The sequence below is a fragment of the Theropithecus gelada genome, chromosome 17, assembly GCF_003255815.1.
Source record: "Theropithecus gelada isolate Dixy chromosome 17, Tgel_1.0, whole genome shotgun sequence".
In the NCBI taxonomy this organism is placed as follows: domain Eukaryota; kingdom Metazoa; phylum Chordata; class Mammalia; order Primates; family Cercopithecidae; genus Theropithecus; species Theropithecus gelada.
Window position 1 is genome coordinate 70684560 of NC_037685.1, and position 23100 is coordinate 70707659.

Here is a 23100-nt window from a genome sequence, read left to right on the forward strand (position 1 = left end):
TTGGTAGAAATACGGAGTGTAAGGGCCATTCTGATATAGTATCAAATAGACATGAGAAACAGATATAGATGGTCCCCAACTTAAACAATTTTTTTACTTTATGATGGTGTGAAAGTAATATGCATTCAATAGAAATGGTTCTTTCAGTACCCATACAACCATTCTCTTTTTCACTTTCAATATAGTATTCAATAAATTACATGAGATATTCCATACTTGATTATATAATAGGCTTTTGTCTATAGGCTAATGTGAGCATTCTGGGCATGTTTATGGTAGGCTATCCTAAGCTATGATGTTCAGTAGGTTTGGTGTGTTAAATGTATTTTCGACTTACTGTATTTTCAACATACAATGGGTTTATCAAGATGTAACCACATCATAAGTCAAGGAGCATTGGAAAGTGGAATAAAGGCCATCCTTTATCCTAGTTATACAGTTGTAAAGAACTTCATGGAATTAAGTCCAGGTCCTAGAACTTTGTGGAAGGCAGGACTTAAGAGTGAGGAACTAGGATATCTGGCAGAAGAAATATCTAAGCAGCAAAGTGTTCAAGCTGCTGCATGGCTTCTTTTAGATACTTACAGTAAAATGAAGGAAGAGAGAAATGATGTAAAAATGGGATTTATAATTAAAAGGAAAGTAGAATGCCAAGATTTGGAAAACTATCAGCCTGACCATATAAAGAATAAAAAAGTTTGTTCAGGAGAGAATACTAAAGGTGTGGCCAAGAGACATTTGCTAAACAGATTCATATGGATAGAAGGAAGCCAGGTTCTACTCATCAAGACTATAGGACAATGACCCTGAAGGCATTTCAGAGATCTTCAAGGCAAGCTAGAACCTCAAGGGCAAGGTTTCCAGAGAGGCGCCCACAAGACTTCAACATTTGCTGCCCTACACTGCCTTGTGACTCCACTCCTGGAATTCTGGTACAGCATCCCTCAGCATGCTCTGGCCATGGTTCAAGTGAGCTGAGGTGTGGCTTCACCTGCCACACCACAAGGTACAAGCTATAAAACTTGGTAACATCCATTTGGTGCTAATTCTGAAGGCACACAGAATGCAAGAGTTGTGGGGCCATGGCAGCCTCCATCTAGGTATCAAAGGATGTTACAGACAGCCTGGGGGCTCAGGCAAAGACTTGTCACAGGGGTGGAACCACTGGAGAGAGTCCCTGCTAGAGCAATGCCTAGTGGAGCCATGGGAGTGGTGTGGCCCCTGAGACCATGAACCACAGAGTCACCAGTGTGCAACTCCAGCCAGAAAAACTGCAGGCACAAGACTTTAACCTGTGAGACCTGCTGAGTGGACTGAGTCCAGCAAAGCCACAGGGGCAGGGATGCCCTTATTAAATGGACTAATGGCACTGCCTCAGGAGTGAGTTTGTCATTATCGTAGGAGTGAATTCAGTCCTCTCTTGCTAATTCTTGTGCATACTGTCACCATGTGATGCTTTCAGTCTTATTATCATGCAGCAAGAAGGTCCTTACCAGACACGTCCCCTTGATCCTGAACTTCCCAACCTCCAGAACTATAGGCTCAGCAAACTTCTATTGTTTATTAATTACCCATTCTGTGGTACTCTATTATAGCAGCATGAAATGGACTCAGTCCCTTTACCTTGATAACTTATAAATCTTATAAACTTATAAAACTTATAAATGCCATATGACATCACATCACACAATGGAAAGAACATGAATTTGGGGCTTTAACAATACTCAGGTTCTTTAACTTGGGACTTTGTGAAGATTTATTGAAAATAACTTTTCCAATTTTACAAATTAAAAAAACACAGGATGAGAGAGGTCAGATGAATTTCTCACCCAGCTCCTAAACTGGACCTGACCCAAATTACCAGGAGAATGCTCAGTCTTAATATAGAACAGATTTCAACAGACGTTTATTAAAGTACGCTTTGGAATCCCTGCCCAGGAAGGGTATTAAAAGAAACAAATTCTGAGCTGAGTAAGTACTCAGGGGTTGGTAGTTATCTAATGTTTGCTTTTCATCATTTATTTAACAATTCTTTCCAAATAATTATTCAGTTGTCCATTTAACTGAATTTGGTACAGCAGAATAAAACAAACAAAAAATAGTGGCACATCAGAATAAACTGGCCTCTTCAAATAGCAACTCAGAGTCTTTCAGGTAGACATCCTGCCTTAGAGGACATCAAAGTTTGTTTGAAATGGAAACAGCCTCTCCAAAATGAGTCTTCAAAGGTTGCGAAGTACTATAGAAGAACTTTAAATTTAGGCTTTTTTTTCTGTGGTACTTTAAGCATAACAGATGGATCTTCATAATTAGCATCACATTTGCATTTTTCTCTCCACAAAAAAGAGCTAATAATCTTAGAAGGAGAATTAAAAAGCATCATTCCGTCATATTTTTATTGATCTTATTTATAATTTGTATGCCAAGTCTTCTTTATGATACCTATTACTTTCTAGCCCTCTCCTGGGAGATGAACAAATTTACAAATAAGGAAATGAGCAGGGTAGTTAGGAGCACAAACTTGAAAATGACTTTAGGATGAGAACTCACTGGAAGGCCCTGATAAAGTGGAAGAAATATGAAGATTCAGATACAGCCTGAAGCCCATCTATGTAATCTCCTCCAACAGAGTAGGCCTACTTATCTTTTGTGTATGTTTCTATGAGACTCCCATCCTATCCTATGCACTGTAACTCCTACCACTCAGAACCATTTAGTTGAAAGGTGCTATGAAATAGGAGAAATCATTGAACAAACTGTCCTCACAGGCAAGCTCTCAAGCTCTCCTGACGTAGAGCTGGAGATAGCTATTGATGAACTATGGTGGGTGCAGAAGTTAAACAGATACCATCTGCAGAGCACAGAGTAAGCAGAGGCCCTAGGACATGCAGCATGGGACAGTATACCCTGAGAGAACTGGGCCAGTATAAACAAAGATCATGTCCCAACTGTGTACCACAACTAACACTGTATCTGAGGACCTCAGTGATCCTCAAGGCTTCCCTATGAGGCTGATGCCATCTTCATTGTGTAGATAGAGAAACTAAGATTTAGGAAAGTAAACCATATTGCCCTCTAGTTAAGTGGCAAAGCCGGTATTTTCATTTAGGTCCCATCCAATAGCAAACTTCACGATACTAAGTGGCATGCCATTTCGACCTGTCAACTATATGCAATAAATTTACTCTGGTAAAGGTTTTGCTTTAATTTGTCCATATCCAATCCGTCATAATCAATAACATAACTTTGGAAGTCACCTGAATAGGGATTAGGAGTGTAATCAATGACCATGAAACGGAAAAGATAAACTGGTCCACAGGGAAACTGAGCCCTTGACCTTAAGCTCCCTAGAGCTGAATTCTAACCAAGTCAATTAATTAGCCACAGACTATTAAATGAACACATTAGAGACCAAATTCTTTCAAACCACAAATCTAAGTTGGCCTTGTATGGGAACACAGAGTTAAGTATGTACTGACTTTTTTTTTTATATCAGATGGGTAATGTGCCAACATCCTGATAAGGCTGAAGGAGGCACATCTCACACATTACTGTGAAACCCAATCATCACACTTATGAACCACAAAAGGATCAATATGCATTGAATTTGAGTGTGCCCATTTAGTACAGTGCAGACTCTCTAGAGTATCCAAAAGCAGATGAAATTATAAGTGAAAATTTTATAATCTTTTTTTAAACTTTCTCTTACTGTTCATAATGCCTATACTTCACTACATTTTTTTAAATTGATACATCTAACTTAGGAATCAAGTCTTTAAGAGGACCCTGATTGAACTGCCAATTTTTATCAGATTCATTAAACTCCACCCCATAGGTAAGATCAGACCTGGAATTCTTGAGTTGGAGAGTACTCCATGAAAGATACTGTGTATACTAAATGAAAAGCAGTAATATCACACATCTAACTGATAAGACCGGCAAGCCCAGAGAGCCTGAAAGAGGAATCCCCTTTCCCTCACCTGTTGCTACTGGACTTTAGGCTTCTTCAACAACACATGGAGTATATTCTGCACCCAGTGCTCAGTCTCAACTATCTACTTCTCAGTGGCACCAAGGTCACTCAAGGGTTGAGTTCTCACAGAGCAAGAGAGGAACAGGGAGGGATGCAAGAAGAGGGAGATCCATCCCCAACCTAGTAGAGTATTTGGGCCATTGCTCTTCTCCATCCTTCATAAATTACTGATAATTTTGAAAAGTCTGGAAAGTGAGAAACAGGAAGGATAAGGAGAAACCATAAGGAAAAAGGAGGGAATTCATCTGGGGATGTTCTTCCATTCCTCTTTCCTCATCCAGACCCTTCACATAGTCCTCCCATCTTCATTCTAATTCCTTGACCCAGAATATTTGTGCTACCCTCTTCCCAAACTCCTAATCTCCTTAATTGTAGCCAGGCACCAGGCCAAATCAATCACATGTTCAGAACTGTGGGAGTCTCCTCCCAGTTCTCAGGAGTGGTGGGAAGGCACAGATCTCAAAGCTACAGAGTTTCAGTGAGAGCAGATTTGTTGCTTGCATTTAAATTTTTGGAAGCCTCACTTTTCATAGAAATAATGTTCTCCAAGATGACTCAGTTTGATAGCACTGTTATTCAGGGTACATTTTGTGTTAAATATGCTCTTGTTTATTGGCCTCAGATCCTACACATCATAATATAATATTCTGAGGTCCAAACAAATACATTATGGAACACGACCTGCTTCTATGCAGGAGCTTTGTCTGTACTGCACATTTATTCATCAGGTAGGAAAGTGGGGAAGTTTGCAAAATAGAGAAGGATTCTTTAAAGAGGCGGGAACAAGGTTATCTAAAGAATCTGGTGCATTGGCTAAATTATGTAATTATGAAAAGAGCAGACATTAGGCACAATAGAAATTTATCATTCTTGTATCTCTACTTTCATTTTCTGTAAACGATGTACAACATAATGTACAAAATTTCTATGGTCAGGTCTGGTGGTAGCTCTAGATTTAAATATGGAAAAGCCTCATTAACAGAAATCACATGGCTATAATTCTTTTTAACAGAACTTTTGGTTAAATTCAGACAGGTGAAATACACTTTTAATTTACTGATGTTAATCTAACAAGATCATTTGGAAATATTTAAAATGCCTGTAACAGGACCCGTTTACTGGAAGACTATAACGAATTACTTAATGTGCTTATTTCAGGACAAAACTAAGAGTAATACTCTACTTTGTAAAGGGGATTAGATTTGCAATGAAAGGAACTTACTGGGGAACCTGGCCAATTGAAAGCTGGCAAAACAATGTAAGCAGATGCATTAGAAGTCATCTGATCTGGGGAGCTAATCCCAGTGCTGTCAGACCTTCTAAAACTGCCTCAACCATGTCAATGCACCAATGGAAACTTATTCCTAGCCTGCAACTTTAATAGGGCAAGGGAGGTGCTACTTGCTTCACAAGCCGGGGAAGCTTTTCCACTGCACCTCCGCGCACGGGCCTCCAGCACTCACAGATACCGACGTCCACGTCAACTGTAAACTGACCCTCTGTTCTGAATGATCAGTGATATTCCTCACTACATTTCACGACCGTTACTTGAAACAGGCACTAAACACATACGTGTAAAATGTACTTAAGACACTAATGTACCGAACACATTAACACCTAATTCTAAATCTGACAAATTAATAAAGTAATTTTTACTTGTATGGTTATAAAGGGTGAGCATTATAATAAAAAATGTGCTAATTTGTCCTGGTCAAGGGTGTGAATGGATATGAAATAAGAAAATATGAAAAAATAGTATTGACAGGAAAAGTATTTTCCAACATTGCAATTGTTGTGAATTTCCCACAATATTATTTAAAGAACTAGATTTACAATTTTGCCATCCGAAAAATATTGTAACTGTGAAATAGTTAACGTTCGGTTTAAAGTTTGGGATTTAAAATGAGCCTAAATTTACACAACAGACTGCCTTACCTTTAATTTATATGATGGAACTTGTTTTCAGAACAGAACATAAGAAAGATATACAGACTGAGCCAAATCATCTAAGCAATTAAGATTTCAATATTGTGGATACCACTGGAGCCCACACTGAAAAGTGAGTGCTATTAACCTAAAGATTTAAAGTCACAATATCTGTGACTCAATTGTGACTCAGTTGCCAAGTCCCTCCAACATCAATGGTTAAGAGTTCAATGATTCTGAAAGTAGCAAAAAAAAAAAAAAAAAGGGGGGGAATTTAAAAAGAAGATTGAATAGTTTGCTAATTTCCACAGCTCTGCATCAGATTTACCTTTCCTGGCTTCTTCTTATAACATCTCCTGTATCCACAGATACTCATCTGACATCTCATATTTGGAACACAACTGAGAATCAATTAGTCAAGTCACAAAAGTCAAGTCATAAAACTCTTTGCTCTGTCTTGGAGGAGAAACTCCTACACCATCAATTTTACAGATTATTTGCTTTTATGCTTTACCTAAAAATAATATTATAAATTTCTAATATTTTCTAATATTTTGGACCTGTTTTCTAAATCCAAAGAATGTTAGAAGCCATAAATAAATGGAGTTAGTACTTGTTATAGGTTCTATGAGAGCAGAGATACAATAGTAGACAAAATAGAAAATCTGTTAAAGCTGACAAAAGCTTAAAAAGCACAATAGTCTGGGGATACTGCAGTGAGAACTAATATAACTCAATAGGTCCCGCTGGCATCATGGTACTGCATTCATAGTAGAAGAGTTGATGTTCATTCTGATGTCTGATTCATTCAGAAAGTTCCTATTTTGTTTGGTTTAGTCAGTTGAATGAGTTATAAAAGTACTAATTTATTTTAGAAAGCTATCCATTTAAAGGACTTAAAACAATACCTATATGTATGTGGGTGTGTGGGTGTGAGGTATCTACCTAGAAATGGCTATATAAAGAGATGTCTGTGTCTGTCTCTATCTATCCATGCTTAGATTCTAAGAACTTCAAGCTGATTTTGCCTGCACTCAGTGGGTGCTGCTAGTGCACCCAGGTATACTATGTGGGTGGCTTCTTGATTGGAATGATTAAATAGTGGGGTTTTGGTAGGTCTGAACTAAGTGAATACCATTTCTGTAGGTCAAGAACAGTCAAATATCAGTCATCTCATATGGCTCCAGCTAATGTTACTATAGGCCATTTTGTGATCTGTAAAATTTTCCCCGTCTATTACTTAGCTCAATTATAAAATTAAATTAGACTATAAACAGACAGTAACTGAGCAGTAGGGACCCTGAGCCGGAAAGAAAAATGTAATTAATGTCACAATAGGAGTCAAAATAATAAAACAAAAGCTGATGTCACATATTAGGACCCTCAATTACCACAAATTTACCATGAAAAGTTTTATTCTAACTCACACTAATATTAGGTAATATTTTATTTCTACTCTCCAGAAGATAGCTGGATTGGAAACACCAGTTGCTGGCTTACGATTGCCCATGAAATGTGCACTGAAGCTAAAATGCAAACTTGTCAGGTTTTTCTCCCAGTCATGAGATCCATTTTGTTTGCTTATTTATTTAGAAAGGGGGAGAGGTGTGATTAAATATAGTTTACAGAGTCAGTGGAAGATATTATTAAGTTTGTTCATATTTCTGATAAAAACAAGAAAACCTGAACTTTTGTTTTATTCTGCAGCAACTAAGATATTGGGTGATTAAAAATGGGTAAAGGAAAAACATCAGTTGGCATGATGATTTTATTATAAGTAAATTTATTTCCAAACTGGGAAAATGCTTTGTGATTGAAGAAGATCAGGGTTTATAATCATTGTTAACCTTTTCTGAGAAACAATTGGCCTGTAGCCAACCTATTACATAACCTAGCCAAAGAAAGCAAACTGTTTCACAAAAAGCCAGTAAATCAAACTTGCACTATTGTAGGCTATTAAATGAGCTTGTTTTGAACTCAAATGTATATTATTCAGAAGATAAAAGTAGTACATTTACAAAGTACATAAAAAGCTGTTTATAACAAAGCATGGTCTTACAATGATAGTTTAATTCCTTACATGTCCTATCAGCATATGTCTCTACTATTAATATTTTCTTTTTAATAAGTCTCATAAAGTAGGTTGGGCCAAATAGATTCTCCTTTCCTGGTCTTTTTTAAAGCGTTATCAAGTTACACCCTTTACTAATATTAATATATTGAATGCAACAACATATAATTAGGACAATATATTATGACCAAGTGGGGTTTATCCCAGTAATGCAAGGCAATTAATGTAATTCACCATACTAACAGATTTTTGACAAAGACGCCAAGGAAATTTAATGAGAGAAGAGATAGACTTTTCCACAAATGGTGCTGGATCAGCTAGATATCTGTATGGAAAAATACAAAACAAAACAAAAGAACCTCAGACTGTATTCAAAAATTAAGTTTAAATGAATTATGAATCTCAACATAAGAGCTAAAATGTTAGAAGAAAACACAGGAAAAAAAATTAGTGATATTGAATTAGACAAAGATTTTTTTTTTTTTTCTTGAGACAGAGTCTTGCTCTGTTGCCCAGGCTGGAGTGCAATGGCACGATCTCAGCTCACTGTAACCTCTGCCTCCTGGGTTCAAGCCATTCTCCTGCCTCAGCCTCCCAGGTAGCTGGGACTACAGGCATGAGCCACCAAGCCCGGCTAATTTTTTTTTGTATTTTTAGTAGAGGTGGGGTTTCACCATGCTGGCCAGGCTGGTCTCAAACTCCTGACCTCAAGTGATCTCCAGTCTGGGCCTCCAAAAGTGCTGGGATTACAGACATGAGCCATAGCGCTCAGTTGAATTAGACAAAGATTTCTTAAGCACAAATTATAAAAGAATGATAAAATGGACTTATCAAAATGAAAAATCTGATATTTGAAAAAACACAGTTAAGTAAACAAAAATACGAGCAACATACTAGGAGAAAATTTTTGCAATACATATGTCTAACAAATAGCTTGTATCTACAATATACAAAGAACCCTTACAATTCAAGAAGACCATCTAAAAATGAGCAAAAGATTTGAACAGAAACTGCACAAAAGAAGGAATATAAATGGGCAATAAGTAAATGAAAAGAAGTTCAACATCACTAGTTATTAGGGAAATGTGAATTGAAATCACAACGAGATATCACTACACACCTACTAGATTAGCTACAGTTAGAAAGGCTCACAATATCAAGTGCTGGAAAGGATGTGGAGCAAGTAGATCTCTCATACATTGCTAGTAAAAATGCAAAATTGTACAGGTACTTGGGAAAGCAGTATGGCAATTTCTTATAATATTAAAGGTATATTTACCATATGCACTCTGCAATCTATTCCTGTTTGCACAAAGACAAAACCACAGTGACAAAAATCAGGTATATGGTAAAGGCAGAAGGTGACTTGGTGACTTTTTAAGGTGAGGAAACTGTTGTATATCTTGATAGTGGTAGTGGCTAAACAACTGAATAGCCAAAATTCCTCAGTCCACACCCTTAAAATAGATGAATTGTATTGTATAAAATAATACCTTAATAATAAATAAAAGTAAAAATTACATAAATGTTTCTATTTGTCCACTGCCTATTTGTATAGAAAAGAACATAGAAAATGGCCACAGAGTAACACAGTGAAATCAAGATTTTGAGAAAAGAATGATCAGAAATCCAGATCCTAAAATGTCAAGTCCAGCCCAAAGAAACTACCTTTCCCTACTATGAATATCATCCAGGAGCTTCTATTATATTTTTGGGAAAATGTTATTACCTGTAAGACAATAATAACAGTAGATTCTGGGTACATTGAATTACATAATGGAGAAATAGCTTCATCCTCTAACAGATTTCCAATGAGAGTTTGCCATTACTAAACCTTGAAGAAGGGGAGAGAAAAGGATGGGAGGGGTAAAGAATGGAAGAAAGAGAGCTAAAGAGGAAAATGAGAGAGGAATGCCAACCAAGAGAAAGAACAGCTGACCAAAAAAAACCAAAACAAAACAAAGCAAAACAGTGGAAAAGTATCGGCTGAGAAAAGAGGTTATGGGAAAAACAGAGGAAGAACGAACAGAGAAATGGATACACACCTAGGAAAACAAGAGATGTGAGAAAGAATATTGAGGTCAATGAAAGCAAGCAAGCTGGGCATGGTGGCTCATGCCTGTAATCCCAGCACTTTGGGAGGCTGAGGTGTGTGGATCACTTGAGGTCAGAAGTTCGAGATCAGCCTGGGCTACATGGCAAAACTCCTTCTCTACAAAAAATACAAAAAAAGTAGCCAGGCATGGTGGCCTGCATGTGTAGTTGCAGCTACTAGGGAGGCTGAGATGGGAGGATCACCTGAGGCCACGAGAGGCTGCAGTGAGCCGTGACTCTGCCACTGCACTCCAGCCTGGGCAACACAGCAATACCCTGTCTCAAAAAAAAAAAAAAAAAGGCAAGCAGAGTTAGATACCAGGTACAATGGGTGGAGAGAGAAAAAGTAACTACAAATGAGGAAAGAAAAAAAAAGGAGGGTTAGGAAGTCTACATTTGGATGGGAACATGAGATATGAGACTGCCAATATATTATTTTGTTGTAAAATTAAAATATTGTAAAGAAATACCAAAGAAATAACTTGAAGAATTACTTTCCAGATGTTTCCAACACACTTTTTTTCCTTCTATGAAATGTATCCTTCCTGGGGCCTTTTAAAATCGTACTTGGCTCTCTTAAATGTAAATAACTCAATTTAGGGCATGGTTTCCCTTCCAAGGACTTTTAATTTATACATTTTAATAATTCTCTTCAAGGCTTTCAAAATGCCCATGAAATGACTTCCCACTATGAAGCACAGGGACAAGAGAGAGATAGATTATAAAGACCTGCTTGTGTTCTGGTTCCAGGTCTGTCAGTAACAGTTGGACAAGTTCCTTAATGTGTGTGTGTGTGTGTGTGTGTGTGTGTGCACGCACTGTGTATGTGTGTTAACAAACCAGTTTTCCAGTTCCATTTATTTCACTCCCTTTTCTTTCTCCCTTACTCTTTCCTGTTCCTTTCCTTAATTCTATTTCATGCTTTTTCCTTTCTCTCTCCTTCCCTTCTTTTTCTCCCTTCCAACAAACCTGCGAACATGCTGAAGGCTGATCCCTGTGCCAGCTGCCAGGGACACAAAGCCACAAGCGGTTCCACCCTGCTCAGGATCTGGGCTGGCTGGAAGGTAGCTGATTCATCAGTAATTTTCAATGCTTTAACATTAAGCAGAAACAACGATTGACTGTTCTGTCCTCCAATATTAGTCCTTGAAAGCAAGACTTTCCTTCCAATGGGAATTTAAACCTTTGGGATACAATATTTTTCTTAGTTATACACTTTTATTTATCTCCCCATTCCCTAATGTCACGTCTTCACAATTGAGTTTGGAATTTTAAAACTCAGCCTGACAAGCCAGCCTGAGGGTTCCACAAAGTTGAAGCTATAAACATGATCATGTGAACTCAGGGATAATCATTTGTGGCAACAACAAAAACTCCAGCAACCTAAAACATAAACACCTTCAGAAAAATGTGCCTCATTTTAGCAGGGATTTTGATGTGTAAGAAATCACTAAAAATAGGTTTGAAAATATCCTAACTGGTGTTGACGTATCAGCATACCTTACCAACTCTTCTAGATTTCCACAATTATTACAAAGAATGTGGAATAAGAGAATCTTTTCTTTAAAAAAAAAAGGTATATATCTTTGTATCTTAATCCCTCCTCTTCTTAACTTACTTCACAAAATTCAATTAATGCCTTGAATATCTACAGAAATTTCTCTACTCATGCTATGACTAACTGATCTCCGCGAATTAGAAGGTGTCTCAACCAAAAGCTCACACCACAGGATGCTTAGTAGTTTACTTGATACAACCCATAAAACATGACAGCCTCAAGAAAGAGTAAAGCTCACATCCACCTTAATACAAGTTCAGGTTCAAGAATACAATGGTCTATTACCTAAAGTAAGTTAATTAAAAGAGCTCTGATCAAATTACTTAATAAGAACTTCAATCCTTTCCTTAGTCTCAAGAGGTAACACAGCAAGAACCACGGTGGAAATATTAAAGGTGCTGGCATTTGACACAACGTGAGCATTGGTTTAAGCTCATGAGAGAACAGAAAACAATTCAAACAGGCAGCTGGCCCAGGATTCACAGCATCTCTCTATCAGCAAATCTGAATTATGATTTCCTAAAGAACAATCGTGAGTTCTTTCAAGTTACTTGGTACAGAACCCAGAACATGTGTGCATACTTAATAAACATCATTTGATGGCAAAACAAAAGCAAACAGTGTTGGCTATTTTGAGAGTCACGCTCCTTAATGACTTGAACTCCTAACAGATGCTCTACGTAGGCATTAACTAGCTCCCTTGAAGCAGATATTTCATTTGCTCTTTGAAAATATTAATAGGAAGGCCGGGCGCGGTGGCTCAAGCCTGTAATCCCAGCACTTTGGGAGGCCGAGATGGGCGGATCACGAGGTCAGGAGATCGAGACCATCCTGGCGAACACGGTGAAACCCCGTCTCTACTAAAAAATACAAAAAACTAGCCGGGCGAGGTGGCGGGCGCCTGTAGTCCCAGCTACTCGGGAGGCTGAGGCAGGAGAATGGCATAAACCCGGGAGGCGGAGCTTGCAGTGAGCTGAGATCCGGCCACTGTACTCCAGCCTGGGCGACAGAGCGAGACTCCGTCTCAAAAAAAAAAAAAAAAAAAAAGAAAATATTAATAGGGCGAAAAGACTTGCTCTGTGTTTCTGCCAGTGCTTTAAAATAAGACGTCCTCTCATCTGTGCATGGTTTTTTTTTTTCCCTTTCCAACTTTTATTTTAGGTTCAGGGGGTGTATGTGCAGGTTTGTTACATGGGTAAATTACGTGTCATGGCAGTTTGGTATACAGGTTATTTTGTCACCCAGGTGATAAAAATAATACCTGATAGGAAGTTTTCCAATCCTCACCCTCCTACTACCCTCCACCCTCAATTAGGCCTAAGCATCTATTGTTCCCCTCTTTGTGTCCATGTTTACTCAATGTTTAGCTCTCACTTAGAGGTGAGAACATTCAGTATTTGGGTTTTCTGTTCTTACATTAATTCGCTTAGGATGATGGTCTCCAGGTCCATCCATGTTGCTGCAAAGGACAATGATCTTGTCCTTTTTACAGCTGCGTGGGATTCCATGGTGTATATGTACCACATTTTCTTTATCTATGGTACCACTGATGGGCATTTAGGTTGATTCTATGTCTTTGCTATTGCGAATAGTACTGTGATGAACACACATGTGCATGTGTCTTTTTAGCAGAATGATTTATATTCCTTTGGGTAGATATGCAGTAATGGGATTGCTGGGTCAAATGGTAATTCTATTTCATGCTCTTTGAGAAATCTCCAAACTGCTTTCCACAGTGGCTGAACTAATTTCCATTCCCACCAGCAGTGTATAAGCACTATCTGTATAATGTTTAGTGCTACATTCACAAGGGCAGGTAGGTAGGGGAGGAGTCTAGTTCCATAGTCCACGGACAAACTGGAGAACTTTAACATCATCACAAGTCATCACCCCTGAAGCAAGTTTCTTCTGTCAGTTGAGACATTATCAAAGATAATTTATATTCAGAGATGCTAAGGCTGGTCTATGTCCAAAAGGAAAAAAAAACCATGACCTTTAACTAGTTGTACCTGGGGAAGGGAAGCAAAAAAGGTGAAGGTGAAGGGACAGCTGGGAAAGTCAAAATAAAAATCTACCCAGAAACCTGCTGCTAAAGTATTTGCATTAAACAGTCTCAGCCCAGCAAACATTGGTACATCCCACTGGAACTTCTTCTTCCCTAAATATGAGCCTACTTCAGGCATTTGCCATGTCATCAAGTCTATTTTTTTAATTCCTGAATTCTTTAGGGTTAGAAATCTCTCACAACAAAGACAGAAGAGTAGACTAGGATTCACTTTAAAATAAATTGCCCTGTGGCTGAGTCTGTCACCTGGGAATGTTTCAAAGTCACCTTTCATCTTGGGGCAGTGCTTAGCAGAGATGGGGCTGACTCTACTGGGTCTCCTGCCTCCGACACGCTCCAGTCTCCTCTCACTGAACTACGAATTCTCTAACTCTTTATGGACAGAGCAGACACTTGGCAACTAATTCCCTTTCTCTTATCAGGTCTCTCTTCAGAAAGGCTGGGGATGACACTGCTAACACTACCTTTAGAAGAAGAGGAGGCAGTTCAACCCTCAGAAACACTCCCCTAAGGATTTATTTATCAAAATGTCACCATGAGAATTGTTACAGTCAAGCCTTGATCCTTCAAAACCATGCTGCCTTGATAGACTACAGTTAGCTAAAATTCCTTTGCTTTGGTTGCCTTTTCAAAAAAATGTGTGTGGGGGGTGGGGGCGGGGCGGGGGAGGGATAGCATTAGGCGATATGCCTAATGTAAATGACGAGTTGATGGGTGCAGCACACCAACATGGCACATGTATACATATGTAACAAACCTGCACGTTGTGCACATGCACCCTAGAACTTAAAGTATAAAAAAAAATGTGCGGCCGGGCACAGTGGCTCAAGCCTGTAATCCCAGCACTTTGGGAGGCCGAGACGGGTGGATCACGAGGTCAGGAGATCGAGACTATCCTGGCTAATACGGTGAAACCCCGTCTCTACTAAAAAATACAAAAAAACTAGCCAGGCGAGGTGGCGGGCGCCTGTAGTCCCAGTTACTCGGGAGGCTGAGGCAGGAGAATGGCGTAAACCCGGGAGGCGGAGCTTGCAGTGAGCTGAGATCCGGCCACTGCACTCCAGCCTAGGCTACAGAGTGAGACTCTGTCTCAAAAAAAAAAAAAAAAAAAAAAAAAAAATTGTGTGTGTTACTGTATCTCACACACCACAGTTTTAGGAAATGTTAGCAAACTGCAAATAATCTCTCTAGTAATTGTCAAGATGTTTAAAGTCATTTCCTTCTACAAATGTGTCCAAACTGTTATCCTATCCCTATAATGTTATATATCATTCAAGGGCTTTTAAGGAAAGTACACAAACCTGTATTAGGCAACAAATAAATGCCACAGACCAGGCTACGTGCTTTTCATTACCCTCTCACTCTGTGAAGTGGGCAGTGGACATTCCTGTCTCTGTTTTACAGATAAGAAAACAAAGGCAGGCAAGTCCCACAACAGTACATGGCACAGGCAAGAATCAAATTCAAGTCTGCGTGATTCCAAGTTCCACTGATGTCCTTTCCTATGTTATTGTGACCCTCAAAAAGCCTCAGGAATTTAAGTTTTGTGGGAACAAGGTGAAAATTGCCCCTGAGAAGCTTGGATTCATTCCTCAGGATGGGGCTGGGGGTGCTACCATAGTTAACTTCAAGGAAAAGGTTTAGTCAAACCAGGCTGTAATTATACAAACTCATGCTTTCCAGTTCTCCAATAAGGGTGCCATGAACATGTTCAGGAAAGAAAAGCAGCTCCCAAGGAAAACCAGCATCCCAAGGGAACCACATGGCTGGAGTCTTCCTCTACCTCACCCACAGGGCGATCTCTAGCAGAGACAGGAAATGGGCTTCATCACTATTGTCAGCCCAGATTGAAAGATGGTTGGAAATATTCTGGGCCATGGCAAGAGTACAGAATCAACTAGCAAATGCTCATGGCCCTCCCCTTCATTTATATGTTTGGTATGAGTCTAGTCAAATTATTTCAACCCTGTATGACTCAATTTCCCCTACCATCAACCCTACAACTTCTCCCCAATCATGAAACCATTTTGTTCATTGTTAATTTATACACTGTGAAAACTGAGGTGGAGAAAGGTATAGCCAAACTCTACAGTGAATCTTACTGTGTTTATTCTACTAGTTTTTATATAATTATTAAAAACTCATCAGTGGTAGTCTTAGAAGAATAATACTGATTATAAAACTATTCAGCATAACAAAAGAATATCCAATATAAAATAATCTATTCCAACTTTCCTATTAACACATATCTTGCATACAAAGATTTATTCGAGGTAGGGCTAAAGGCCATAGTACCTTAATCTCCAGGTAGATGCCTCCAACAGTCCATGAGTCCCACTGTAGGTGAAGAAGCTCTACAGTTGGATGAGAAGTCTGAATATTTCAGCCACAGACTTTCAATTAGGCAAGTTAGGAGAGAAAAGGGCAGGGAGGTATGAAACCTCATAGTTTTCATTCTTTATAGTGAGGAATTCTCTTGCAGTAATTGATTTACTGAGGATTATGTTGCAGCACCCTCATGCTATAATTGGTTGCACGCAAGTTAACAAGCCCTGATTTGTACACTGCAAACATGACACACTGCAGACAGTCTGCTATTCCTGCCCACCTGGCTATAGGTTTCTAGATATGTAAATTGAGCAAACCTAATATATTAATGCTGATTAGAAATGAAGGCCCTTATTATACAGAGGTAGCCCTTCTGTTGCTGTTGACAAGGCTATGCCAGAATTGACATTTGGAGCCATAACTCATACATTCTGCATAAGTAAAATATGCAAGGCACAGAGGGCATTGTAAACTAAGGAGGTACTCAGAAGGTGAGTTTTCAAGTAGGTCTGTGACTTACATTTCTTTTTCATAAGCTCAGGAATTAAACAGTCCATGAATTAGGACTCAAAAGAGTGATGTGTTAAAAAAGTCTCCAGTACAGCATAGAAACTCCATGAGGATGGGTGGATTATATAATACTAGAAGTGATATTTGGGGGCCAATTAAATCTTTCCAATGATAATTTTGATACAAATCAATAAATTGAGGGGCTGATGGAAATAGATCCTATATAAAACAGCAAAGGATAATCATTTCATATTTGACCCAGACCAACCAAGTGAAAATAGCTAAACAGAGAAGGAAATCAAATGAAACTGAAGATAAACACATAAAATGAATAGTTACTAAAGACAATTAAGATGGAATTTGGAATGAGCCACAGTAGTTAACTCTCTATGGGAGAATATGTGTAAAAAACATATGTTAATACCAGTCCACTACAAAAAAATTTTGAGAAGCTCAAATCTGCAGTTCTTTTATTCTATTCCATGAAGTCTATTAACTAACAGTGTAGTAAATATGCTTTTATTTTTATAACATTTGAAAGACTCAATGTAAATAAATTTAACTATTGGGGGAAAAAGCAGTTTGTTTTTTGTTTTTTGTTTTGTTTTGTTTTTTTTTGTCTGACCTAATGTCTTGACTTGCATTTTGAACATTTGGTTACTACAGAAATAAAGTATATGACCTATTCCAGAGAACTGGGAATTGTGTAGTTATTTCACTCCTAATCAATAACATACAATGGGGGAAAACATGGCCTTAACTGTTATTCAAGTTAATTATACTGCAATGAACTCTCAGACTCACAAGCTGAAGGAGTCCTTCAGATAATTCAGTGTATATTATATGTGGGAGTACTGTCTTCTAATAGGGGCACTTATTAGCCAAAGAAGAACAAAGAGCCAGAAATCTTCAGGGATGGCTGCTGTCAAACAGCATAAATCAGAGACTACAATTGATTAACTAATTTGAGCAGTAAAAACAGACTTAGTTGCTATGGCAATAAAGAAAAAATTGAAGATTTGATCACCTGAGAGATTCTTTATTCTCATGGGATTTCAGAGAAATCAGAAACCACAAAGAGAAAATGCCCACCAGCTTATCGATTGTAGCCATAAAATAATAATATTCTGTAATCACTTTTCTTTTGAAGTGTTAAAATAGCTTTACCAATACTAATTTTTAGAGTGACTGAGACTGCTAGCGGCATGCCAACCTATCATTAACAAGACATTCAGCAAGGTGATTCCTGGACAGAATACGAGTTACAGCTAAAAAATTCTAGGCTCTTGCCTGTCTCTGTGACCTCCAAAGAACTCATTCCCCTAATTTAGGAACTACTTTTCCAATATATTCAAACATTTCAAATTACGACTATTCAATTAATGCAATTTTAGGTTTAAAAATTAGACTCCCACTGTCTTCAGATCATATCCCACTAAATTGCCACCCTCAGTGCCGGGCACCCAATTCCAAGGGGGAGCGTTCAGAGTTGCGCATATCATATAACTAGGGCTGCTTGTCTGGAAAAGACAAACTAGAAAATGACTTAATCATCTTGTCTGAAAATATCTGAAATATTCATCTGTAGGAAAAAGAAGTCTCAAGTCCATCCCACATGGTTTACGGGGGTAGAATGTCCGGGTGGCCTCGCAGAACACAGGTAGCACATTATAAGGATCCTGGCTTTGAATCAACATGAAGAAAAAGAAAGGAGGCAGCTGCATAGTGAGAGAGAGTTCCTTTTCACTGCAAAAGAGTCCAGCAGTGGCTAGCAATGACCTAGCAAGGTGTAGGTCTGGAAGATTTCCTTGCACTACTCAGAAGACTGAACTAGAGAGGATGGGTGGTGGCTTCCTCCACCATCCTGTGACTGGGATCCTAAGTATGGCACTATGGGTAGAATGTTCATGGTCTTCCCTGGAGCCCTGCACTCTTGGAAAAAGCACTCCTTTCTTGAATGCCAGCCTTTGGAGTAGAGTGGGTTCCCCTTCATGGGAGAACAGCCACTTTTGTCTATTCTTTAGCTATCTTTCACTAGGAGAAGAGATTTGGAGACATGATTTAGTAAATCTTAAAAACGTTCAGCCTAAATGTTTGGATCTGAGTTTGTTTGTTTGATTGATTTTCCTAAGGTTCTCTCAATATTGCCACATAATTCTAGATACTCCCAGGTAGAGAAAAATGGAACACTAAGGCACAACGGGCCAAGACGGGAAGAGGAATATCTACCAATTAAGATTCACCTCCACTTGACATCAGCATGAATTCACGTTGAAAAATATTGATTATGCCCTGAACAATGCAAAGACTGCTGCATGTTGTGAGAAAATCAGGGATGAACACGTCTCTGTATTTAAACTTTGTCATGTTGTACAGAAGATTTGAAGCACCTTAAAAGTATGGCTACTACACAGGTCTTGACTTTACAAAGGTCACAGAGTATAAAGATCCAATTAGTAGTTTGGCTTTGGAATCAGATGGCCAGGTCTGAACTATTAATCAGTCAATGACAAATTATGTGACTCTAGGTAATTTGGAATATCTTCTCATTTTATAGTATTTACAAAAGTAATTAAAGCCCTTGCTCTTCATTCTCATCCCCAAATACAATAAGTAATAAATGAGGATATATTAATATAGAAGACTTTGCACTTCATCGGCAAACATTTCTCTAACCAGATTTCTTATGCATTTATCATATAATGACACTGCAGAATAAATTACATTTGTTTTTCTGATGTAGGTTTTTCTAAGTGACTTCAGGTAACCATATGTCAAATATATAAGAGCTAAACATAGAAATTCTACACCATCATTATTCATCTATTTGCGTTGTTCTATGAAGTCTTACATTATTTTGTATAAAATGATCTTTGTTACTTAGTGACAAAGTGATAAAACACATGTGTGTGCCATGTGAATAGAAAACCAGACACGTTCTTATAAAATTAAACAAGGAGCTACAGTAAATATGACTCCAATTCACAGAGAGAACCTGAGTTATTCTTTTCCATCTCCTTTGTGTCCCCATCTTACTGTTCCCCTTAACTGCCCTTATTCATCTGTTCCCCTTAACTGCCTTATTCACCTATGATTCCCTTCTTTCTTCTAAATCCTAAGTCCCCTGAGTTTAGGTGTGATGTCTTATTTGTGTTTTTAGTACTATGCCTGACATACGAAAAGCATTTCATACACATTTGCTGAATGAGTGAATGAATGAATCTCCTCCCAACTATTTTCAACATTCCTCTTCCATAATTTTTGAAAGGTGTCTGCAAGTCCACAGGGTTAAGGAATCCTCTTGCCTGCATTGGGGCTGAGCAAACAATACCCTGAAATATGGCACTCTGACATACTGAATTAAGCAGCAGCCTCAGGGTCTCTCTGACCAACCCTGCTCCTGTCTCTGATTCTTTCTCTCCAAAAGCACTGGATGAAGCTGTTCTCTGAAGTTCCCTTATCTACCTGGAAACTAGACCCACCAATGAGAAATGCAATTAGCTTTGATCCCCTCCCTAAAATTTCATTAATCAGAGAAGATTAAATTCATATCATAGAGGAAGAGACTTAAAAATTAAACACCACTCCTAGAGCCCAGGTGAACTTTATTCCAAAGTATTGTCTGTTTAATTCACAAAAATAATTATTTACCAATCATTGTCTGGGCATTTGTCTCATTGACTCTCCCTAAAAATTATTTACTGCTCTTGAAATTGCCATATCCTCCCCATCTCACCTTTCCCTTTGAAGAAGGTTAAATAAGCATCTGGACCCCATTGGGTTATTGAGTGATCACTTCCCTGTAATTCCTGTGATTTTTCCCCTGTGCACACTGAATAAGCTATATGCCTTTTCTATTAATCTGCCCATTGTAAGGTCATTTTCAGGGAAGCTTCGAAAAACAGAGGGGAAGCCTTCCTCCTTTGCCCCATGCCTGTCAAATTCATATGATACTTGTTCCTCTTGGTTCCACATCCCTTACATTCAATGCCAATAAAGTCTTTCTCAATGGTACCACTCCACTGCTATCTTTTTCACCAATCTACATAAACCCAAGTCTTCACATTTATTTTACATAACGTAAACCCATTGTGACTTGTGCAAGCCTATGTATTTGATATTCCTTTATCCTTTTTCTCTGAATTCCTTTCTGAAAATTCATTACTTCTTTATTCTTACTTATCCTCTCATTTTTCTATAATGGAAAATGAACATTAAACAGTTCCTTTTATAGCTGTTTTGGAGTAATCATGCATTTTTCCTGGCTTTAATCATTTGATCCCAAAGAGTAAGGTAGGTGTGGGCAGCAGGAACTGGGTGCTTTGATACCCTTGGTTCTCCAATTAGCTGGAGAATCATTTGGTATCGAGCAGTTCCTGAAAAAAGAAAAATGCTGGCCGATTTTTTGAACTGGGCCAAGAGCCATGAAATATCTTCACATTTCTGTCAGTGGCATAGTGCTTCCATGATGTATCTTCATCCTTGGCCATGTCCTAAAAGTAATGTCATGATTTGCACTCTGAAATCCATCAGGATTATTCATATCCCCAGGAAATGGTCTGAATACACCTTTCTGATCAAAAACACCTAACATTACCGTTTTACATTCTCATTAACAACCACTTATGACTTCTCTGCACATGATTACAATTCTCAGAAGAAGCCAAGTCTTGGATTGTTTTTAATGTATTGAAAACTCGATCTTGATTTCACAGGGGAATTAAGGTTATGGTCAGCATCCTCATTTCACCATTTATACAGCTGGAAGATGCCAAATGTAAGGAAAAAAAAAAAAACCTGAATCAGGTTTGAATTGCAACACTGTATCAAGTAAACCCCAAAGCATTGTTTCTAATGCTAGAAATATTTTAACTAAGTTAGTATGCCTCAGGCTAGCCTAACCACAGAAGGGCTAGGACAGCAGGAACTGTTTTAGGAGGAAAAAATTATCCTATTCATAAGGATTTTAACTATAAGGCACCAGTCACTGCTGCAAGACACTTCTTAACTCTCTTGCCAGTAGAGCCGCCCTAAAAGAACTTCAAGTCACTCTGCTTTTGTCTCCTGGCCTCTCAGTAGGTTCTTTTCCTTTCCTCCCCACCTCTCTCGCACTTGGGTAACCCTGCAACACAGGCACTGTGTGCTGCCAGAAACTTCATGTTCAAAATGCTTCTGAGATTGAGATTCTCGTAGCCATTCAGTTCATAGCTCTATCTCCGTCCTCTCCTCTGCCATCTGCAAACCGCCCACCACCATGCACTTTCCCTCTTTACCAGTGTAGTTCAAATAGCCCCGGTCCCTTTCCTCCTTCAAGGCCGCTGGTATCTTTCTTCATGGCATTACACTCACATCCACTGAATATAGGCAGCTCCCAGGATGCTTTACACCAGGCTGCCCACACCTGGGCATGACCCCCAAATCCTCCCTATGACAGCCCTGTTTTCTTGCTCACCTTGAGGGAAAGCGAATGGGTTAGTGCTCAGGACTGAAAGTAAATCAGAAAAAAGGTCATCAAGAGCATACAGTAAGCTCTGTCTTTAGAAGGCCAGACAGGCTAATGGAATAAACTTGTAGTAGATGTTTGTGGGTTTTGATTGACCAAGTAAGCTACACAGAGCTTCTCAACAATGTGAAACATAAAATCAAAGGATAATTAGAGTAAATTCTCAAAGCATTGCTGAACATCTGCTGGGTACTAGGCACTGGGGAAACAAAAAAAATGAGAATGCAACATGTGGTCTCTTTCTACAAGGTTACTACAACCAATTGTAGTCCCAGAGGCAGACAGGTACAACCACACTGAGACGGCATCGCTACTACAGTAGAGACACAGGCAAAGCACTAGAGGACTCAAATTACCAGCAATTACATACGTCTCAGAAAAGACGAAGACCTGAAGGAACATCAGGAAAGTACTGCAAGAAGCAATATGTATCTGCAGAACTTAAAGTGAAATAGCATTTGAGGCTTGAATAATCCAGCTAACCATTTCATTTCTCCACTCACTTAAAATATATATGTGTATGTTTGTGTGTGTGTGTATGTGTGTGTATATATATATATAAAAAGCCACAGAAAGTCAAAATAGGCTAGCTAAAATGGAAAATTCCTTTGGTAAAATCTTTGCTAAACTAAATGGTCAAGAGTAACTCTTCTTCAATATTTCTCCGCTATCAAATACAGTATTTTGTGCTGAATGTGTTCAAAGAAGTGCAAAAAACCCCCAAATCTAATATGTTTAATTTGTTAAGAAAGCTCTTGTCAAATTTAGAGCAAAATTAGCTTCAATTTTATTTTAATAATATTTAGCAATTCATTCTTGGTTCATTTTTTTTCACATTGCCAACTTTCTAATCATTATTATATGCCAGTTTTTATGTGGTAATTAAACACTGGCTACTAAGAGCTAAATCAAAAACAGAACTTTTTAAATTATAAACACAGACAAAAAAATTTAAGAAGTCAAGATGATTTATTTTATATCATTTAAATTATTTATTTTGGGTTATAATGTA

At 38.4% G+C, this 23100-nt stretch overlaps 1 protein-coding gene and 1 non-coding gene across 5 annotated transcripts in view; both read right to left on the reverse strand.

The window, feature by feature from the left end:
* LHFPL6 (LHFPL tetraspan subfamily member 6) overlaps positions 1-23100 on the reverse strand; it is a 256816-nt gene that overhangs the window by 104325 nt on the left and 129391 nt on the right. The window lies entirely within an intron of this gene.
* Positions 3491-3592, reverse strand: LOC112611196. Its single transcript, XR_003116578.1, has one exon. It is a non-coding gene; the product is annotated as a small nucleolar RNA U13 (small nucleolar RNA).